The following is a 17370-nucleotide window of genomic DNA, read 5'->3' as shown; positions in this document are numbered from 1 at the left end:
TGTGCCGCATGACATCGGCACATGCAAATAGAGGAATATCTCCTAAACCGTAAAGGTTTAGGAGATATATAGTGCAGCTACAGGTAAGCCTAATTATAGGCTTGCCTGTAGTTTAAAGTGGTTGTAAAGGGTTTACAACCACTTTAAGGCCCCTTTCACACGGATGGCTGTTCTGCCTCTCTTAAAAGCATGTTTTGTTATTTTGAAATTCCAAGACTCCAGTCACAGCGATCACTTGCATTTGTACATTGCGATTAGCTATGTTTACATGTGGCTGCGTTTAGCTGCGTTGGAATATTCTTGTAATTTCCGATGTGCTTCCTGTTGTTTTTCTTTCCTTGTTGCCGCTGCTATCTGCAGCTGAAATAGTACACTGCGAACATGAGTTCGACTTGAACACGAAGCTCATCCCTAGTCATCACTTTCAGTGTCTGATGATGAATATCCCCATGAATCACTATCGCTCAATTCTACAAGTGATTCCAATTCACTATCACTGTTTTCTAGCTGGTCTAAAACCGCTTTTGACGTAGAGGGACACTTTTTGGATGCCATGGACGTTCTCAAATTTCCAGGCAGAAAGAATGGCAGAAAGATTGGTAAAACTACAGGCAGGGCACTTGACAAAGCACTAGGGACAAAACTGATGTCAAATGATTTGATACAGTAATGTAATCCTAACAGATTAAGCCTAGGTTCACATTGGAGCGATTTGTCATGCGATTTGAGAGATCAAATCGCATGACAAGTCGCAGCCTATTGGCGGCAATGGCACTGTTCCAATTGGTGCGACACCGATTTTGCGGCGCCGCACCGATTTGCAAAAGTAGTTCCTGCACTACTTTTGCCGATTTCAGGTGCGATTTCTATAGACATCTGTGTATGAAGCCACACAAATGTCTATCAAGTAGCACCTGAAATCGCGATGACCTATCTACTTTGAAATCACGCTACTCAAGTAAAGTAGCACGATTTCAAAGTAGCATCAGTGTGAACCAGGGCTAAAATGTATTACGCGTGTGTTGTGTTTTGTACTTTTTGAATTTGCTGCCGGTTGAAATATTTTAAGTTCAGCTTTTCTGGCCTATATTTTACCATTCCCCTAAAGAATTGTACCTCAGTTCACTGAAAAGTGCATTAAGACAAAACTGATCTTTATAAAAACATTAAAATATTTGAATAATATTAATACATAACACTGGATTACATATTAGTTATTTTTTTTATTATGGTGAACATTTAACAAAACATAAAAAAGAACATTTATAATATGAAAAAGAACATTTATAATATAAAAAAAGAACATTCTCAAAGACAATAAAAAATGATACAAAACAGAAAAAAAAACCACACAAAACAAAAATTGCAGTAATATGCAATAATATGTGAAACGAATGCACTAATTCAAGAAACTAAACAGCAAACAGACAAATATGCATAAATTAGTATCCCTAATTTTTTAAAAAAATATTACAATAATATGCCATAATATGTGAAACAGTGATACAAGTGCTCAAATCAAAAGCAGGTATTAATCAGATTTTACATAAAAAAAACATTAAATTAACCACTTTAGCCCCGGACCATTTGTCAGCCTAAGGACCAGAGGTGTTTTTACAATTCGGCACTGCGTTGCTTTAACTGGTAATTGCGCGGTCATGCAATGTTGTACCCAAACAAAATTTGCGTCCTTTTTTTCCCCACAAATAGAGCTTTCTTTTGGTGGTATTTGATCACCTCTGCGGTTTTTACTTTTTGAGCTATAAACAAAAATAATTTTTTTTTTCAGTTTATGCTGATACGTATCCTTCTACATATTTTTGGTAATAATAATAATCGGAATAAGTGTTTATTGATTGGTTTGCACAAAAGTTATATCGTCTACAAAATAGGGGATAGTTTTATGGCATTTTTCTTAATTTTTTTCTTTTACTAGTAATGGCGGCGATCAGCAATTTTTATTGTGACTGCGACATTATGGAGGACACATCGGACACTTTTGAAACCTTTTTGGGACCATTGTCATTTTTACAGCGATCAGTGCTATAAAAATGCACTGATAACTGTGAAAAATGACACGGGCAGTGAAGGGGTTAACCTGTAGTGGTTAAGTGTGACATAAGGAGTGATTCTTACTGTGTGGGGCGTGGCTTGGCGTGTGACATCACTAATCGTCATTCCCTATGACGGAACAGATTATCAGTGACACTCTCACTAGGAAGAACAGGGAAAGGTTTGTTTACACTTACCTCTCCCCGTTCTTCAGCTCTGTGACCTGATCGCAGGACACGGGCGGCGATCGGGTCCCGCGGGCACGGTCACGGAGCTCACGATATACGTCGGCAGAGAGGCACGGCTGGGCAAAAGGATGTACAGGTACGTTCTCCTTAAAGAGCCCAGCCGTGCCGCTCTGCCAACGTATATCGTCATTAGGCGGTCTTTAAGCCAGGGGTCAAGTCCTGGGGAAAAAACTGTGGGAACTCCCACGCAAGATACACTCCCCCACCAAAAAAAACGCTCATATGCATAATTACTAAACCGCATGTTTTTTTTTTTGGTCCACTGTACCTTAGTAATCCTTTATGTTACTGGCCGCTTCCTGTATATGGATTCATCGGGTAGTGTGCGGGTATTCCATCACTTCCTTGATGCCGCAATGTCTCCTGGGAGCTTTTGTCATTGTTCCCAGGCGACATTGCGGAGGTCTGCCGCGAGTTATCGTGGGATTTAGAAAGAAGCAAGTTCTTTCTAAATCCCGCGATAACTCGCGGCAGACCTCGGCAATGTCTCCTGGAAACAATGACAAAAGCTCCCAGGAGACATTGCGGCATCGAGGAAGTGACGGAATACCCACACACTACCTGATGAATCCATATACAGGAAGCGGCCAGTAACATAAAGGATTACTAAGGTTTGCCTGCCCCTGACAGTGACTCGAGCTGGGCATCGCCGCTTAGTGAAGGATCGGCTTTGGCGGCTCGGCTGCTCTCGGCTGCTCTCAGCTGCTCTAGTCCTGCAAAGGGAACTGTGCTCCTGCTGTGAAAAAAGTGCAGGAACTCCGTTCCCACGTGTTACCGCAGGACTTGAGCCCTGCTTTAAGCTGTTAAGTCTCAAATAATAAAGTGCATGCGCATCAAAACGTGAGGAAATGTGAAGATCACATGCTCAAAAAACAGTTATTGAAAGTTGTAACACAATTGTTCCTACCATCCAGGAATCCATCTGGAGTGTGCACCTAAACAGCTCACCTTAAACAAAGACCACAACTGTGGTACTTTGGTATACAAATCTTTAATGGCAGTTCACGTTCCACTCTCCTTGTTTGCATTGAAATCCACAGCTTTCCACAATGTATCTGTGAAAATTTGGAATAGACTCCCTCCAGAGGTGGTTCTGGCCAGCTCAGTAGATTGCTTTAAGAAAGGCCTGGATTCTTTCCTAAAATGTACAGAATATAACTGAGTACTAAGATTTGTAGGTAAAGTTGATCCAGGGTAAATCCGATTGCCTCTCGGGGGATCAGGAAGGAATTTTTTCCCCCTGCTGTAGCAAATTGGATCATGCTCTGCTGGGGTTTTTTGCCTTCCTCTGGATCAACTTTGGGTATGGAGTTGGGTGTATGGGATTGTACTGTGTTTTTTATTTTGTTTGTTTATTTTTTTTGTGGTTGGATGGACTTGTGTCTTTTTTCAACCTGACTAACTATGTAACTATGTATCTCCGTTTCTGCCCAGCATCATCTATCCCTCTCCACAATGTATCCCATGCCCGCCCAGCATCATCCACCCCTCTCTTCAGTGTATCCCCATCCCCACCCAGTATCATCCATCCCTCTCTACAATGTATCCCCATCCCCGCCCAGCATCATCCATCTCTCTCTACAATGTATCCCCATCCCCGTCCAGCATCATCCATCCCTCTCTACAATGTATCCCCATCCCCGCCCAGCATCATCCATCCTTCTCTACAATGTATCCCCGCCCAGCATCATCCATCCCTCTCTACAATGTATCCCCATCCCCGCCCAGCATCATCCATCCTTCTCTACAATGTATCCCCGCCCAGCATCATCCATCCCTCTCTACAATGTATCCCCATCCCCGCCCAGCATCATGCATCCCTCCTTTACAATGTATCCCCATTGTGAAGAGGCTCTTCACAATGTAACTCTTATTCCCAGCCAGAGTCAACCTCATCCATTTTCACAATTCAGACATGATACAGGAGACGGTCAGAGACTACAGACATAGCCCAAAAAGCAAGCAATTGTGCTGCAAGTTTAAAAATGACAGGCTTCACAAGTTTGTTGCACAATTGCAGCAAGTCCACATTGCATGACTCCAGATTAACTTTCTTTGCAAACAGTCTGCAAGTCTGCTGCAATTTCTGGTTCAGTTATGTTGTGTAAGGCCTCGTACAGACGACCGGACAGTCCGCTGAAAACGGTCCGCCGGACCGTTTTCAGCGGACATGTCCGGCCGGAGATTTCTGTCTGATGGTTGTACACAACATCAGACAGAAATCAGCGCGTACACTATACGCGAGGACGAGGCCGCGCCGTTGACGCGGCGACGTGCGCGGCCCTGGAAGTTCAATGCTTCCACGCATGCGTCAAAGTGATTCGACGCATGCGAGGGATGGCGGCCGATCGGACATGTACGGTGAGTCTGTACAGACGTCCGAACATGTCCGACGGACAGGCTTCCAGCGGACATGTTTCTTAGCATGCTAAGAAACATTTGTCTGCTGCAAAACAGTCGGCTGGACAAATGTCCGCTGGAAACCTGTCTGGTCGGCTGTACACACGACCGAACATGTCTGCTGAAACTGGTCCGCGGACCAGTTTCAGCAGACATGTTCGGTCTTGTGTACGGGGCCTAATAGCCATCCCACCACAGGGGTCAGTGTGGCTGAATTTTCATCATTGCTCCCCGCTGTGTGTAAGGTTGTTCTTTCAAGAACTGTTTTTGAGCATGTGATCTTCACATCTCATCACGTTTTGATGCACATGCACTTTATTATTTGGGACTTATTTTTTTGTTTTTTATGTAAAATCACCTGCTTTTGATTTGAGCACTTGTATCATTGTTTCACATATTATCGCATATTATTGTATTTTTTTTTCAAATTAGGGATAGTCATTTATCCATATTTCATGAATCATCTTTTGCCTGACGAAGAGGTCCTGCGTGACCTTGAAACGTTGCTTTTTGGATCGCTATTATGCATTAAATCTTTGGACGTTTTTTAAATGATCCTTTCTGTGCTGGCGAATATGTGTACATGATTTATCCATATTTGTCTTTTTTCTGTTTAGCTTCTTGAATTAGTGCACTGTATCACTGTTTCACATAGTTTCACATAGTATCGCATATTACTGCAATTTTTGTTTTGTGTTTTTTTTTTCTGTTTTGTATAATTTTTATTGTTTTTGACAATGTTCTTTTTTTTAAATTATAAATGTTCTTTTTTTAAATTATAAATGTTCTTTTTTTTTAATTATAAATGTCCTTTTTCATATTATAAATAGAATTTTTTATGTTTTGTTAAATGTTCACCCTAATAAAAAAAAAATTAACTAAGATGTAATCCAGTGTTATGTATTGATTTTATTCAAATATTTTAATGTTTTTATAAAGATCAGTTTTGTCTTAATGCACTATTCAGTGAACTGTTAAATTTTTTAGGGAAATGGTAAAATATATGCCAGAAAAGCTAAAGTAAAAATATTTCAATGAGAGCTGTTGTGTTTTTTTTTTCTACTTCAGCCACTTTGGCTTATTATGCCTTGTACACACGATCGGAATTTCTGATGGAAAAAGTCAGACAGACTTTTTCCATCGAAAATCCTGACCGTGTGTATGCCCCACAGGAAATTAAGAGGAATTCCGTCGGAGTTTAGATAGAGAACATGTTGGGCCAGATTCAGGTAGATCAGCGGATCTTTAGATCTTTATCTTTTTAAGATACCCTGCCGCAAGTTTGAGAGGCAAGTGGGTAATTCACAAACCACTTACCTCCAAACTTGCGGCGGCGTCTCGCAAATCCCCCGGTGGAATTCAAATTCCGTGGCTAGGGGGAGTGTACTATTTAAATCAGGCACTTTTTCGCGCCGATTTAAATGAGCATGCGCCGTCCGCGAAATTTCCCGGCGTGCATTGCTCCCACTGACGTCACTAGGACGTCAGTGGTTTCGACGTGAGCGTAACTTGCGACGCGCGGGTTTCTGAATCGGCGTACGCAAACGACATAAAAAAATTCAAAATCGACGCGGGAACAACGGCTATACTTAACATTGGCTGCGCCTCATAGAAGCAGGGGTAAATATACGCCGGGAAAACCGCTACGGAAACGTCGTAAGAAACTGCGTCGGGTCCGCGTATGTTCCTGAATTCACGTATCTCGCTGATTTACATATTATTCAGTGTAAATCAGCGGGAACGCCCCCCGCGCCATTTTTAAATTACAAATAAGATACAACGGTGTAACACAGTTAGACCTGTCGGATCTTAGCCATATCTATGCGTAACTGATTCTATGAATCAGGCGCATAGATAAGACCAGTGTAAGTCAGAGATACGACGGCGTATCAGGAGATACACCGTCGTATCTCTTTGTGAATCTGGCCCGTTCTCTTTTACTCCGATGGAATTACGTCGGAATTCCGATGTGATTTTGGCCGGACAAAAGTCAGATCGTGTGTACGGGACTTTAGATTTTCCTATTTTTCTGACAATTCAACTCTCTTCACCTATTAGTGAATAGACCCGATAAAAACAGACACTTGGACAAACAACAAGAAAAACTAGTGCCAAAGATATTAATGGAAGATTAATTGATTAAATAAGATTGCTGCCACCTAAGTACTGGTGAATCACCAGCATAGGTGTGTGTAGCCTATTGCATTAGGATGCGCACCCTAAAGATCAAACGCACATGTGTGTGTGTGATAAATATTATATATACAGACACACACACTCTTTTGTAGAGCCAGTACAGTGAAAGAGAAGTACGGTAGCACTTCATGAATGGCAGAACTGGTCAGAGGGAGATATTTCCCATTTACCTGCACACAGAGCAATAATCCTAATGCACTTGGGGTGATTAGGGTGTTCCCAGGCACACCTGGCACACCCACTGTGCATGCCTATGATCACCAGTTAATTGGCAAGAAAAAAGAAGCAAGCAGCCCAAATCTATAATCCCACAATCTGGTGATAGTGAACCCACTGCTATTAACCTAATCCTTTAGGCCCCTTTCACACCAGGGCGGGAGGTGCAGTGGTGGTATAGCGCCGATATTTTTAGCGGCGCTATTCCGTCGGAATTGCGGCGATTTTAACCCCCGCTAGCGGCCGAAAAAGGGTTAATACCGCCGGCAATGCGCCTCTGCAGAGACGCATTGCCGACGGTATTACCGCGGTGTCCCATTGTTTTCAATGGCAAGGAGTGGTAAACACACCACTCCTCTCACCGCTCCAAAGATGCTGCTGGCAGAACTTTTGGAGCGGTCCGGCCAGCGCATCGCCTCAGTGTGAGAGCCCACGGGCTTTCACATTGAGACTGCAGGGCAGGAGTTTTTCAGGCGGTATTTAGGCGCTATTTTTAGCGCTAAACCGCCTGAAAAACTCCTCAGTGTGAAAGGGGTCTAACTGTACACATGTGAAATACATTCAATCCAACAATCATGTATAATGATAGACTCTGTGATTGCATAAAATAATTCATCTATCTGACAAAAAATATTTGTTTCTATGAAACAAACCAAATGCAAATGCTGTTAAAAAGAAAGAAATGGTGTGCTGACACAGTGAACACAAGAAAATATTATTCATTAGTGCATGCATCAGAAATTCATATGTGTTCAAAATATCTGAAGTCCATTTTGCAATCCCAGGAAAAATCCAAGAAACTGATAATAATAATCTTGGATTTTTCCTGGGATTGCAAAATGGACTTCAAATATTTTAAACACATATGAATTTTTGATGCATGCACTTTATTAATGAATAATACTTTCTTGCACTAAGCACTTTTTGTTCACTTTGTCAGCACACCGTTTTTTTTTCTTTTGCACTTTTTTTTAAACAGCATTTGCACTTTAATAGTTTGTTTCATAGAAACAAATAATTTTTGAATGATAGATGAATTATTTTATGAAATGACAGAGAGTTTTTCCATTACACATGATTGTTGGATTGAATCAGTGGTGTATTTAGGTTTTGTTCTGCCCTAGGCCTGACTAAACTCGTGCACCCCCTAATTTAAATATGACCCACCCCTTCCTGTCAAGGCCACACCCCTTTCTGTTTAAGGCCCACCCTGACATTTTTGAGTGGGGACACTATTTCTGAGGGCCTGGAGGGAGGGCGCGAAATAGATTCCCTTAATTTTTTTTTTTTTTTTGACATTTAAAATGTATATAGAGAAAACATCAGCTGCCTTGGATGGTGCCAAATCTGAAGCAGTTTGGCCTCTACAGTCTTGTATATCACTGATCTCTTTACAGTGATGAAGGAGGAAATTGAACTCCGTCTGCTGCCTTGTGGAGAACAGTCCTTCCATCTGAGTCTTTCTTGAAGGGGTCTGCTCCATATTTCAGTAATTGCTGAACCACAGGAAGGTGACCACAGTATGCTGCTCGGTGTAGAGCTGTGCTGCCTCCATGTGTCTGAGCATTGCATTCAGCTCCAACACTCAAAAGAAAGCTACATACAGGCAAATGGCCATTTCGGGAGCAATAGTGCAGTGCTGTGTAGCCAAAGTGATCAGTCAGGTTAGGATCTGTTCCCTTCTGAATAAAGCGCTTGACTGCGGGCTCCCGGACACCCGTGAGCGCCAGGCGATCTCCCGGCTGGCCTCAGCCACAGACAGAGCAGCCCCAATAGAGTATGGCTGCGGCGGCTGCTCGAGCTGCTCCGTCTTTTGTCTGTGGCCAGGGGAGGGGGAGGGAGAGAGCCGGGAGCGCTTCGCTGGTGGACACTGAGGCTGCGCTGGTAGGCACTGATGAGGTGGCACGTTGCCAATAGGGTAAGGTGACCAGATTTTTTAAATTAAACCCGGGGGCATATTTATTTTTTTACTAGTAATGGCAGCAATCAGCAACTCTCTGCTCATCGTCGCAGCCGCCTGTCTCACAGCCTGTCAAGTTTTACACTCCGGGCCCCGGCTACTACTGGGTGGGGTGTGGAGGAAGATCACTCCGCCAGGGAAGGCAAGGAGATAAGCAGGCAGGCAGCTGGCCGGGACTTGAGCCAAGGCAGAAGAACATGCGAGCGGAGCTGAATGGGCATGCACCCGAAACTGAAGAAATATTTCCTCCACTCTGACCAGCACATGATCGTCAGAAAGGGGCACAGGTAATGGAAAAAATAGACCCCCCTAAGCTAGTAGGAGCGGGAGAGCATGGGTGTGTAATTCAGAATTATAATTTTTTTAATTCTGCACTGACTGTCTTTGAAATTGCCCCAGCCCCTGTTCAAATACAATCCAGGGACTGTCCCCTGAAACTGGGGATGTCTGGTCACCCTACAATAGGGGTCCCCATGACCACGATCCACCCATCAATCACAGCTAGTTGACAGGTAGGTCTGGTCCCTGCAAAGAGGCTGTCATTAGACCTCACATGGTACGCTCCCCCGCCGGCCACTGCTTCTCTCCTATCCACCCCAGGTGCTTCTGGGGTGAACGGGAAGGAAGGAGGGGCCGTCATGGAGGAGCGTGCCATGAGAGGTAAAATGACCACCGGTTTGCAGGGACCAGATCTGTCATCACCTGGGACGGCTAAAAGAGAGGAGGGGACAGCGGGGAGGAGCATGCCACAAAAGGTCTAAAGACAGCTGCTTCCCACGCTACTCTGCAAGTAATGTAACAGCAGCTGCTTGGATCTTGCTGATCATGCATAGTGCCCCGCTGTGTGCCCCATGTCACGCTGTGTGCCCCATGCCATGCTGTGTGCCCTGCTGTGTGCCCAGTGTCCCGCTGTGTGCCCCATGTCTTGCTGTGTGCCCGGTGTCCTGATGTATGTCCCATGATGTGCCCTGTGCCCAGATGTGTGCCCCCTGCCCTGTTGTGTGCCCATTGTCCCGTTGTGTGCCCCATGCCCCGTTGTGGGCCCAGTGTCCCGCTGTGTGCCCCATGCCATGCTGTGTGTCCCATGCTTCGCTTTGTGCCCAGTGTCTGGATGTGTGCCCAGTGTCTGGATGTGTGCCCAGTGTCTGGATGTGTGCCCCATGTCTTGCTGTGCCCTGCTATATGCCCCGCTGTGTGCCCCATGTCAGGCTGTGTGCCCAGTGTCCCGCTGTGTGCCCCATGTCTTGCCGTGTGTCCTGACGTATGCCCCATGATGTGCCCTGTGCCCAGATGTGTGTCCTCTGCCCTGTTGTGTGCCCAGTGTCCTGCTGTGTGTCCCATACCCCGCTGTGTCTCCAGTGTCCCGCTGTGTGCCCCATGCCCTGCTGTGTGCCCAGTGTCCCGCTGTGTGCCCCATGACCCGCTGTGTGTCCCATGTCTTGCTGTGTGTCCTGATGTATGCCCCATGATTTGCTTTGTGCCCAGATGTGTGCCCCCTGCCCTGCTGTGTGCCCCATGATATGCGCACTACTGTGTGCCCCATGTACCGCTGTGTGCTACATGTCTTGATGTGTGTCCAGTGCCCCTGTGTGCCCCATGTCCTGATGTGTGCCCCATGATGTTCCCTGCTGTGTGCCCCGTGCCCTGCTGTGTGCCTCATGTTCTGATGTGTGCCTAGTACCCTGCTGTGTGCCCCATGCCCGCTGTGTGCCCCGTTCCCTGATGTGTCCCCTGAAACAAGTTTTTGCAGGTTGGGATGTCTGCGGAAATGCGGTGAGTTTGGAATATCTGGTATGGAGACTCAATGTCGTCCCATGTGAATATCGCCTGAGCTATGGAATTGTATTCGTTAATAGCCAGCCATACTTTAAGAACGAAATAGGCAGCAAGAAATGGGAGGGAATTCTAAGCTGCCATTATATGCACCAGGAAGGGAAATGAGTGCTAGAAAGGTATATATTGACCATTGGATTCACTTTAATAAGGAAATGATACTATGGTTGGCTTTTCATGAGAGAAGTTTATAATTCCAGTTTGTTAGAATTTTATTCCTGAGCAGAGCACAGTGACTGAGCCTCTTCTATACACTACAGCTCCCTGACAGGAAGCGGCACCGAGCGTGCACGTCTACAGGGATCCCGGGGATGCGTCCTCTCACGTCACACCGGAAACCAGCAGCCTGAGCGATGCTGAGTCGTCAGCGACAACAATAACAAGGGGAACCTTCCTGACTGACAGCCGGACTGTGCCCGGGTATGAGGGGTCATTGCTGGGCAGGTGGGATAGACAAGTGATAGAAGATCTTTGTGGTGAATGGTGTGTAGAGGGAGCACAGCTCCCAGCTGACTACTCCCCCGGCCTGGACACTCAGGGCCCTGGCAGATGTGTGTATGGATCCAGCTTCCTGTCCAGTCCTGGGGGACACCTGTGCTGGGGACACATGGGGGACAGTCCCCAGACTCCTCCCTGGCAGTGCATTGTGCCCTGTGTTCACACACTGACACCATACCACTGCCAGAGCTCTGTACATTGCTGACTGCTGATAGGAAGCAATAGAAGACAGGGGTCCTCCACCTCTTCGCTGTCACCTCGGTGTAAACATGGAAATGTTACAATAGGAAACCTGAGCCTGGGGCAATGTACACAACCACCATGATGACATAAACATCACATCAGAGTTCCCACACCACAGCCCAATTCATATCAAAGGTCTCCCATCACACCACAGCCCAATTCATATCAAAGGTCTCCCATCACATCACAGAACCCATCACATCAGAGCCCCTCTCCCCCCCCCCCATCACATCAGAGGTTCTCTCCCTTCACATCAGAGTTCCCCCATCACAGCCCAATTTACATCAGATTTCCCCCATCACACCACAGAACCCGTCACATCAGAGGTCCTCCCCCATCTTAGCCAAATTCACATCAGAGTTCCCCCATCACATCACAGCCCAATTCACATCAGAGTTTCCCCATCACATCACAGAACCCATTACATCAGAGGTCCTCCCCCATCACATCAGAGGTTGTCCGCCATCACATCAGAGGTTGTCCTCCATCACATCAGAGGTTCTCCGCCATCACATCAGAGGTTGTCCTCCATCACATCAGAGGTTGTCCTCCATCACATCAGAGGTTGTCCTCCATCACATCAGAGGTTGTCCTCCATCACATCAGAGGTTGTCCTCCATCACATCAGAGGTTGTCCTCCATCACATCAGAGGTTGTCCTCCATCACATCAGAGGTTGTCCTCCATCACATCAGAGGTTCTCCACCATCACATCAGAGGTTCTCCACCATCACATCACAGTCCAATTCACATCAGAGTTCCCCCATCACATCACAAAACCATCACATCAGAAGTCCTTCCCCATCATATCACAGAACCCATCAGATCAGAGCCCCCCCCCCCATCACATCAGAGGTTCTCCCCCATCACATCACAGCCCAATTGACATAAGAGTTCCCCCATCTAATCACAGAACCCATCACAGCCTAATTCACATCAGAGTTTCCCCCATCGCATCACAGCCCAATTCACATCAGAGTTTCCCCATCACATCACAGAACCCGTCACATCAGAGGTCCTCCCCCATCACATCAGCCCCCCCCCCCATATCACAGCTTCCCCTTCACCCATCAGAGTTCCCCTATCACACCACAGAACCCATCACATCAGAGGTCCTCCCCCGTCACATCAGAGGTCCTCCCCCGTCACATCAGAGGTCCTCCCCCCGTCACATCAGCCCCCCCCCCCCCATATCACAGCTTCCCCTTCACCCATCAGAGTTCCCCTATCACACCAAAGAACCCATCACATCAGAGGTCCTCCCCATCACATCAGAGGTCCTCCCCATCACATCAGAGGTCCTCCCCTGTCACATCAGAGGTCCTCCCCCGTCACATCAGCGCCCCCCCCCCCCCATATCACAGCTTCCCCTTCACCTATCAGAGGTCCTCCCCCATCACATCAGAGGTCCTCCCCATCACATAAACATCAGAGGTCCTCCCCCATCACATCAGAGGTCCTCCCCCATCACATCAGAGGTCCTCCCCCATCACATCAGAGGTCCTCCCCCATCACATCAGAGGGCCTCCCCATCACATCAGAGGGCCTCCCCATCACATCAGAGGGCCTCCCCCATCACATCAGAGGTTCTCCCCCATCACATCAGAGCCCCCCCCCCCCATATCACAGCTTCTCCATCACACCACAAACCCCATCACATCAGAGGTCCTCCCCCATCACATCACAGAGCCCATCACACCAGAGTCCCTTTCCCATCACATCAGAGTTCCCCCATCACAGCCCAATTCACTTGGTTCTTGGTTTCAACTTGTGTTTATAACATTAAAGCGGGAGTTCACCCAAAAATCAACTTTCTGCAGTTAGATCCAGCATACTGCTGACATCTGCAGTATGCTGGTCTTTTTTTTTTTGGTATTTATCGTTTTAGCAGTATTTCTTCTATGGCGCAGAGCGGGGATTACTTCCTGGTATAGGTGTTCCTGAAGACAAGCAAGTTGATTGACAGCCTTCGATAGCGCGTCACGGCTTCCGAAAACCCACACGAGTGACACTCGGCAATTTACGGCACCTGCGCAGTCAGCTCTACACGGCAGGCGCCGTAAACAGCCAAGTGTCACCTCGGCTGTTTTCGGAAGCCGTGACGCGCTATCGAAGGCCGTCAATCAACTTGCTTGCCTTCGGGAACGCCCATTCCCCAAAGGATTCCCCGCTCGGAGCAATAGAAGAAATACTGCTAAAACGATAAGTACCAAAATAACAATAAAAAGACCAGCATACTGCTGATAGTTCATTTTTGGGTGAACTCCCGCTTTAAAGTGGTTGTAAACCCTAGGGGAAAATAAAACGCTGGCACTGAAGTAACGGCACGTACCTACTTTTGTCAGAGGGAAGCATGTTCCCTACTTTGGTAGTCAGTGGGAAGCATGTTCCCTACTTTGGTGGTCAGTGGGAAGCATGTTCCCTACTTTGGTGGTCAGAGGGAAGCATGTTCCCTACTTTGGTGGTCAGAGGGAAGCATGTTCCCTACTTTGGTGGTCAGAGGGAAGCATGTTCCCTACTTTGGTAGTCAAAGGGAAGCATGTTCCCTACTTTGGTAGTCAGAGGGAAGCATGTTCCCTACTTTGGTAGTCAGTGGGAAGCATGTTCCCTACTTTGGTAGTCAGAGGGAAGCATGTTCCCTACTTTGGTGGCAGAAGGAAGAATATCCCTTACGTTGGTGGTCAGAGGAAAGAATGTCTATTACTATCCTATTGCTTGTTTTTCTATTCCTGTGTCCATGTGGGATTGAATAGATGATAAATACTTGGTTTAAACGCATGTTTATTGCATTAACCACCTGTAAGGTGGTAATTACAGCTCAGAATTTTGACTGCTGGAAACAGCCTGAATTGTCAAAGTTCTAATGTCCCAATGCATTTCAGTGGAAGTTCCTCCATGAAGTACAGTGGTGGTTGGTCCTTACCACTCGTGGCTGTGAATTCACTGAGGTAGGATCTTCCAACATGAAATGCAGTAATGACTTCCTATACAACCTCCCCAATGTTATATTCACATGGCATCAGAAAACTGGTCAGTCTGAGGTTCTGACTTGTGTTTTGTCATTTACATTGGTGGTCAGTGGGAATAATTCTGCTTACTTGGTGGCCAGGAGGGAAGAATGTCCCTTACATTGGTGATAAGAGGGAACCATGTCTCTTACATTGGTGGCCACCAGTGGGAAGATTGCTTACATTGGGGGTCGGGGGAAAGAATGCCCCTAATTTGGTGGTCAGTGGGAAGAATTCTCTTTACGTTGGTGGTCAGTGGGAAGAATTCTCTTTATATTGGTGGTTAGTGGGTAGAATACTCCTTAGGTTGGTGATCAGTAGGAAGAATTTTCCTTACATTGGTTGCCAGTGGGAAAAAAAGGTCCCCTATGTTGGTGGTCACAGGGAAGAATGTACCTTGGTGGTCAGAATGTACCATACTTTAGTGATAAAAATGCCACCCTTACAGACAACTAAAAAGATCAATGGTTTTATGTTGCTGGCTTTGCCAAGGGGCACTGGACACAGAATTAGGTAGGTACCAACAGGAGAGGTCAATCAGCTAGTAGCTGAAGAAAGCCTTGGCAACCTCTGGCTGAGGTATTAGGAGTTGATTTCAAAAGATTGGCCCCAGGTTAATGGTACTGCTGAAACCGGCCCGGTGCATATCGCTGTCTGGAGGATACTGTACATTATGGGGGATTGTTGAAGTTGTAAGGGGTCAGCTTGGTAGCGGGGTGTGTGACCCCTTGGATGGGTTCACCACACACTGAATTTATACAGACTGGCAGTCGAAGACGGTTGAAAACAAAGTTTTTGGTTTATTTTTCCATCTTGCTGGAAAACAATTGCAAGCATCCAAACAGCATAAACAAAATCAAACATAAAATAAACCCTAGCCACTCTGGGCGTCTACCTTCCAGACAGGAACCTATCTATGGAGTCTGACTCAGCCTAGCGCTGGGCAGACAGTGCTGGTCGTACAGCACAAAACAATAGTCTTTTGATTTTTATCACACAGAAAAATCACTCCTCTCCTCACCTCCTCAGAAGACTTTCAGTACGCTGCTCTCCTACTCACAAAGCCTTAGGAATGATGCAGCAATTCAGTGGTAATCCTTTGGACTACTTATAGAGGCCTTAATTGCCTCACTCTGAACAGCTGGAGTCTTCCAACGGCCCTCCAACCTTTCCTGGCTATTTCTCGCAGCCGACGCCTAATAATGATTAGTGTATTGTCTAAGCAAGGCAGAAATGTATGTCCCGTTTGTGACAACACCCACAGATTTACCTGACTTCCTGTCACAAAGTGTATATCAGTCAGGTTTTCAGCCTCCTTTCTAGATATCATCTAAGCTTTCTTGTCTACCTTGTTTAAAATATACACTGATCAGTTTTTACTTTATGACACACAACAGGTTAAATCCCACTCTGGGTTTTTTTTCCAACCAGAAAACGCCTGTGCCAAAAAAAATGATAACAGCCTGTGTGCATGGACACATAGGATAATATGCTGGGGAGTTTACTGGCTGCAGAAAAAAAAAAAAAACGCCTGAAGCCAAAAAACAGCAGCTGTAAAAACGTGCAGTGCGCACAAGGCTGTAAAGGGAAAAATATTGACTTATCTCACTACAATGACATCTGAAAGTCATGGGATATATCGGCAGCAAATAAACGTTGTCCAAGGGGATGCATAGCCACAGACCGGTCAGGGTGCCTATGCTGACCCATGACCACAGCCAAAAGCACATGCAATGGGCATGTGAACGTAAGAACTCGATTTTAAAGCAATGGAAGAAGGTGGCCTGGTCTAGAGAATCTGGTTTTCTTTTACGTCATGTGAATAGCGGGGTGAGTGTGCGTCGCTTACCTAGGGAAGAGATGGAATCGGGATGTAGTATAGCTGCACGATTCTGTCTAAAATGAGAATCACAATTTTCTATAAAGGTCTTTCAGGATAGCACCTAAGAGATTGGCTCCTCCCACTTTGCAACAGGAAACACCACTTCCACCAACATTTAAAAGGAGACTTCTCCCCACAGCTCCTCAGTTTTTGTGTTTCCTCTGGCAAGGGAACCCCTAGTGAGAGTCAGGGTCTCCGGGGGGCTGTCCTGAGAGGCCAGGCTACCTGCTCCACTGTACATTTTTTTGCCTCGTAGAGAGTCTTTCCCTCCCACACCGCATCCGGAGGTGGCTGATGTGTAGGCTTCTTCTCCCTCTCTAGCTTGGGGAGGGCATGTACTGCTCCATGGATCAAAGCTCTTAGCTGGCGGCAGGCCGCGTTGGTGACCACTGTGCGCCTGCTCCATGGTACAATCTCTTGCCGGATACCGGCCACATTACTCTCTAGTAGGAAAAAAGTGACTAGAGCTACAGTGCCTTGCGAAAGTATTCAGCCCCCTTGAACTTTGCAACCTTTTGCCACATTTCAGGCTTCAAACATAAAGATATAAAACTGTAATTTTTTTGGAAGAATCAACAACAAGTGGGACACAATCATGAAGTGGAACAAAATTTATTGTTTATTTCAAACTTTTTTAACAAATAAAAAACTGAAAAATTGGGCGTGCAAAATTTTTCAGCCCCCTTAAGTTAATACTTTGTAGCGCCACCTTTTGCTGCGATTACAGCTGTAAGTCGCTTGGGGTATGTCTCTATCAGTTTTGCACATCGAGAGACTGAAATTTTTGCCCATTCCTCCTTGCAAAACCGCTCGAGCTCCGTGAGGTTGGATGGAG

General features: G+C 46.1%; 1 protein-coding gene across 1 annotated transcript in view; it reads left to right on the top strand.

Moving 5' to 3' along the window:
* Positions 1 to 11206: 11206 nt before the first annotated feature.
* The window catches only part of RB1CC1 (RB1 inducible coiled-coil 1), a 234092-nt gene continuing 227928 nt past the window's right edge, over positions 11207 to 17370 (top strand). Inside the window, exon 1 of the mRNA XM_040354194.1 lies at positions 11207 to 11325. The gene's annotated coding sequence lies outside the window, so the exon portion shown is untranslated. The remainder of the gene's footprint in view (positions 11326 to 17370) is intronic.

Source organism: Rana temporaria, chromosome 5 (assembly GCF_905171775.1).
Source record: "Rana temporaria chromosome 5, aRanTem1.1, whole genome shotgun sequence".
NCBI classification, from domain to species: domain Eukaryota; kingdom Metazoa; phylum Chordata; class Amphibia; order Anura; family Ranidae; genus Rana; species Rana temporaria.
Note: the sequence above shows the minus strand (reverse complement) of the source record. Positions and strands in the feature narration are given on the sequence as shown.